Below are 6000 nucleotides of genomic sequence, written 5' to 3'. Positions count from 1 at the left end.
GACATCTACTGGCCAGAGCTGAGAAGTGCAACAGCGGAACTTTTTTTAAATTCAATGGATATGAGATTCGCTGGCTCGGCCATCATATTTATACAACCGGGAACACGTTTGTACTGCAGGGAAGCATTTTACACAACAACAAAGAACATTTCTCAACACCAGAGAGCATAATTCCACAGCAGGAAATATATTCTAAACATGTGAAACACTTTAACACCATAATGGAACAGTAGACATTAAAAGACTAAGCAGCAGAGTGGCGCAGCGGAAGCGTGCTGGGCCCATAACCCAGAGGTCGATGGATCGAAACCATCCTCTGCTATTTACATTCTCATTAATGTCAAAAGGGAGTACTTCCTGTTACCCACAAGCATGTCCGTTATTTACATCAGCTTCCTGCAAAAATGCAATCTTCAACAAATCTCTGATATGGCATTTATTCACAGAGGGACACAAGCTGCAAATACTGTGAACTCATCCGAGCCGATTCCCTCAGCCCATTGACCCCAAAGAACTGGCACAGACGCAAATGGCCGGAGTGGCCACCTCCTCTTCACTATCACTGTATGATTATCCGAATACAAAAAACTATCCTCTTAGATGGAAACAACATCGTGAAGGTCATAATTTTTAAAGGTAATTCACGGGATGTCGGCTTCGCTGACTGGGCCGGAATTTTTTGCCCATCCCGAGTTGCCCTTGAGAAGGTGGTGGTGGCTGATTTCTTGAACCGCTGCATTCCGTGTGGTGTAGGTACACCCACAGTGCTGTTAGGAAGGAAATTCCAGGATTTTGACCCAGCGACAGTGAAGGAACGGCGATATATTTACAAGTCAGGATGATGAGTGACTCGGAGGGGAACTTAGCCGCAGGTTTTCCGATCTATAGGACACCCTGCAGTAATTCGCCATCTTTATTTGAACAGCAGCGTCCTCCCTGAGACATGAACCACCGAGAAGGACAAAACCATCAGCATAGCGGAGACAGCATCGCACCAAATACACAGTTCATCATTATCTGGACAGAAATTGTCATTCCTTCTTAATCACTGGTTTAATTTATGGAATTCCATCCCCGTTATTAATAATATTAATCATAATAATTAACCATAATTATCATAAAAGTTTCATTCCTTCGGTACAGATTACACTAAATTATTATTTGAGTGCCTCTGATTGTTTCCTGTCTTGTTGTACCTGTTAATAGCTGATGGGAATTTAACGTGCTCAGTTTACCGCGCATTCCATCCTTATTGGCCTTACTTGAGATGATAACCAGCATGTATGCGACCTTTCTGCTCGAACTGAATGTCTGTCTCTAACATATTGCAATCACTCATTGCCAGATGCTCATTCACTATCATATTGTTAAGTCATTCGAAATTCCGGTGAGTCTAGATCCAACCTTATCAACCCTTCCTCGTTAGAAAACCCCCTCAGCCAAGGGAATATCCCAGTCACCTTTCTCGGGAACTGTCTTCAATGCAAGTATATCCATCCTTCAGTAATCAGGCCAAATCAGCACCCATTATTCTAGGTGTGGTCTCGCCAATGTCCTGTACAGCTGCAGCAAGGCTTCTCCGCTTTTCTATTCCAGTCCCCTTGCAATTAAGACCAACATTCCACCTGCCCTCCTAAGTATTTGATGCACCTAAATGATAACTTTTTTTCAATGATTCTTATACAGCGGCACCCATATCCATCTGTACTGCAGCATTCTGCAATGTCATCTAAACATTTTTTGTAATTCTTGTACAAGGATCCCTCTGTACCACAGGATTCTGCAGTCTCTCTGCATCTCAGTAATATTCCTCTCTCCTATGCTTCTTGCAGAAGTGGGCAACCTGACATTTTACTACATTGTACTTCCATTTTATCCCCACTTACTTGAACATCTACATATCTATGCAGACTCTTTCTCCACCCTCCGGTCTCACTCAGCTCTAACTCTCAGCTCCTCTGGCATAGTCCCAAGTTTCTGACTGTTTAAGAAGTTCTCGGATCTTTCTTTTGTTCAAGGTGGATGACCTCATTCTTCCCAGTGTTGACCACCACCGGCCACAGTTTTATTCACTCACTGAATCTGTCAATGGCCCTTTGAAACTTGCTGCTCCCACATACACTAATAACCATGTCACCTAACCTAGTGTTATCAGCAAACTAGATATAGGCTGGAAGTTATTAAAATTTATAATAAAACAGAAAATGCTATAAAAACTCAGCGGCCCTGGCAGCATCTGTGCAGAGAGGAACAGAGTTAATGTTTGAGTCCGTATGACTCTTCTTCAGAGCTCGCCACTACTTTACACTTTTTGTCCCTTATTTTATTTTGTATCCATGCTGTCGCTGCCCCTTTAATCCCAGCTGCTGGAATTTTACCAAGTTCATTATGTGGGACTTTTTCAAATCCCTTTGGAAGTCCAGACATACATCATCATCCTCACTTCCCTGGTCAATGTTCTCTGACACGTCATCAAAGAGCTTTATTAAGTATTTCAGTGCTGATTTTCTGTTAACCAATCTGTGCTGGTTATCATTTATCAACTCATGTTCTACCGAGTGACAATGAATTTTGTTCTGGATTATTGTCTTTAAATGTTTCCCCACCACCAGCATGAGACTAACTGCTCTGTAGTTACTGGGTTTATCCCTCTCCATTTTAAACACGGATGTAACATGAACAATCTGCAGTTGTTTGGCTTCACTCCCATATCCAAGAAGGATTGAAAGATTGTGGCTCGAGTCTCCGCTATTTCCACCCTTCATTCCCTCAGTAATCCAAGGTGTATCCGATGCGGATCGAGCAGCTTTTCTGCTGTGAGCAGTGCCAGCCTTGTGATAGCTTCCACTTTATCTATTTTCATCCTATCCAATTTCCCCACCAATGACATTAGCAGCATCCGCTTGTTTTGTGATGACAGGTTTATTGCAAAGTTTACGAGGCAAATACCAGGGATGGGCCGGTTGTCTTATGTGGTGAGGTTGAACAGGTTAGGCTTGTATCGCCTGGAGTTCAGGAAAGTAAGAGGCAACTAGATTCAAACCTTTAAGATCCTGAGGGATTTGACAGGGTGGAGATGGAGAGCACGTTTCCTCTTGTAGCAGAATCTGGAACTAGGGGTCACTGTTTACAAATAAGGGGTCGCTCATTTCAGACAGAGTTTCTTTTCTATCCGAGGGTCGAGCGTCTTTGGAGCTCTCTTCCTCAAAAGCTGGTGGAAGCAGAGTCTTTGAATATTTTAAAGGCAGAGTTAGATAGATTCCTGATTAACAAGGTGGGGGGGGGCGGTGAAAGGTTATTGGGGGTAGGAAGGAATGTGAGGTTGAGGTTACAATCAGATCAGGCAGGGTCTTACTGAATGGCGGAGCAGGCTCGAGGGGCTGAGTGGCCCAATCCTGCTGCTAATTAGTTTGTTTGTATGTTCTCATTTAGTACGTCAGCCACGCCCTCTCCCCGCACAGGATCTCCAAATCAGCCCCCCTTTCAGTGACTGCCCTTAGGCTGGTAAAAAATCTTCTGTGTTTTCGGTTGTTACCTGCAAATCTTTTCTCAAACGCTCTCTCTTCTGATCTAATTTCCTTTTTCCATCTCTCCTCTGCACTTTCTGTATTCTGCTTGGTTCTGTAATGTATTATGAATCTGACTATTATCATCAGACTTATTTGGAATTCCCACAGAGCACAGGATGTGTAGGCAACAGCTCTCAGCTGTCCCAACATTTCACTGAAATGAATTGTCTATTTAATTAAATTTCTCGTTATTTAGAGAGTTCCACTCCTTCCCTCTTGTACTTTTGCTGCAGTATCTCGGTTAAAATTACACAGCAGCTCCTTCCCCTCTGAACTTAACCCTCACTTGCAAAAAATTGAATTTTTTAAGTCTTCACTCTGAAATTTACTCTCTCTGTGTTTGAGCTCACAGGTCACTTGAGTTCTTGTTTGTACTTTAATTGCTCCACGTAATTTACCTGAAAGTAAGGTTTGATTTTGAATATCAATTCATTTGCACTGTAATTCCAGTTTATTTCAATTCTATATATCAACAAACTCGAAGTTTGCTCCTAATTTCTATGTTTTCAAAGGAAAATCTAGAGGTGACTTATTTGTTCTGCAATAACGTGCCTGCTCAACTCAGGTCAATAAATCCTGTTCTAAACAGAACGCTTTATACAGACAATACATCGACTTGATGAGCTGATGGTGCACGGAGCACTCAGCTTTTACTCACTGATCTTCACAAGAGTTGATTCAGTTTTGATGTTGACTTGTTCGCTGGTGTCGATTTACTCAGACTCTTCACCTGATTTCTGTGCTGTCCAATGAAGCTTTCTCAGCAGAGTTCTCATAATAACTTGACTTTTCCTCATAGGATTTCAATCTTGATGGTTTTTGAACTATTTTATCAAATGATTTTGTTTTGTAAATGTCACAGTCGCTCTCATGATCAGGCAGAAAGTTTAACTGCTGTGTTTTCAAGCAGCCGACAGCTTTATTTGAGATGTCATTGAGACAGCATTTTGAGTTTGACTCCAGTCACAAAATGTTCCGATGAAGCTCAAGGTTCGCTCGAGGAGCAGCGGCTCATCCTTCAATGAGGAACTTTACAGCCTTCCAGTGTGAACATTCAGCTCAACAATATCACTCTGTAAAAACTGCCAACATTCTGATTCCCTTCTGTTCGCAGATGTGGGTTTGAGCTAAAAACAAAAAACTACTGCCGATGCTGGAAATCCAAAACAAAAACAGAATTACCTGGAAAAACTCAGCAGGTCTGGCAGCATCGGCGGAGAAGAAAAGAGTTGACGTTTCGAGTCCTCATGACCCTTCAGCAGAACTAACAGACCTTTCTGCTGAAGGGTCATGAGGACTCGAAACGTCAACTCTTCGCCGATGCTGCCAGACCTGCTGAGTTTTTCCAGGTAATTCTGTTTTTGTTGTGGGTTTGAGCCTCGGTTTCACTGAGATGTTCTGAATTGATCTTTTTCTTGACGTCACAAAGCGCTTTATTATTCAACACGTCTGTCCATTACAGGGGCTGATGGAAGATCCAATCAGTGAGGTGCGCATTCACCCTTTTAAAACATTATTTCAGGGGCTGTGAGCGGCGCTCGCAAGGCCAGTCTTTGTTACACATCCCAAATTGTCCTTGAACTCAGTGGCTTTCTCAACGGCAGTTAGGAATCAAACTCATATGTAGGCCACACCAGGGAAGACATCAGTGAACCACCACTGAGACTAGCGTTTAATTGCAGGTTTTAATTATTGAGTTTAATTTCCATCAGCAACTATGGTGGGAAATGAACCCAAGTCCCCGGAATATTTCCACCGCTCCAATGTTTCCCCTTAGAGAGAGACGGAAATATCAAGTCAAATGGACACTAAGTCGTAGCCCCATGTTATTGTGAACAAAAGTATCGAATCCAAGATCTTACAAGAAAAGTCGAAGCAAGCTGGACTCATAACTTCGGTTGGAGAATCACATCAGTGATTCCAGGCAGAGCTTCTGCAAAATCACCGCAATAAGGCGAAAACAGTTGATAAAGTAACGACGAAGCTGGGATTCGAACCCACGCGTGCAAAACTCAATGGATTAGCAGTCCATCGCCTTAACCTCTCGGCCACCTCGTTGCAAAACACAGTCGATTAAACCCCCTTCTAAACTTTTTGCATCCATGAACCGTTGAAATAAATGATCCTCTTTGGTACAGGCCCTGAATATTCAGCCAGATGTGTAAAGATGGAAATGTAGTTTATGTCATTAAAATGAATGCCCATCACATCAGATCAGGGACTGTTGTAAACCGACTGATTTGAATCACTTCAACGCTTCAAACTAACATCCAACATGTTTCTACACAGTGTGAAAATCCACCGCGGAAAGACCGGAACATACAAGCATTTGGTAGCAAAAGGAAACCCCTCCCAGCTCACTGCAAGCACCGGAACACAGCTAAAATGTGGTAAATTAAAATGAAACACTGGGGTTCTCAGCTCTGCTTGT

The 6000-nt window shown here is 42.7% G+C and overlaps 2 non-coding genes across 2 annotated transcripts; one reads left to right on the top strand and one right to left on the bottom strand.

Annotated features, from left to right (window-relative positions):
- The first annotated feature begins 250 nt into the window (after positions 1-250).
- On the top strand, positions 251-322 carry trnam-cau (transfer RNA methionine (anticodon CAU)). The gene has a single exon. It is a non-coding gene; the product is annotated as a tRNA-Met (tRNA).
- A 5223-nt stretch (positions 323-5545) lies between these two features.
- Positions 5546-5627, bottom strand: trnas-gcu (transfer RNA serine (anticodon GCU)). Its single transcript has one exon. It is a non-coding gene; the product is annotated as a tRNA-Ser (tRNA).
- Positions 5628-6000: the final 373 nt, after the last annotated feature.

The sequence above is a fragment of the Cetorhinus maximus genome, unplaced genomic scaffold (genome assembly GCF_964194155.1).
Source record: "Cetorhinus maximus unplaced genomic scaffold, sCetMax3.hap1.1 HAP1_SCAFFOLD_566, whole genome shotgun sequence".
Classification (NCBI taxonomy): Eukaryota; Metazoa; Chordata; class Chondrichthyes; order Lamniformes; family Cetorhinidae; genus Cetorhinus; species Cetorhinus maximus.
Note: the sequence above shows the minus strand (reverse complement) of the source record. Positions and strands in the feature narration are given on the sequence as shown.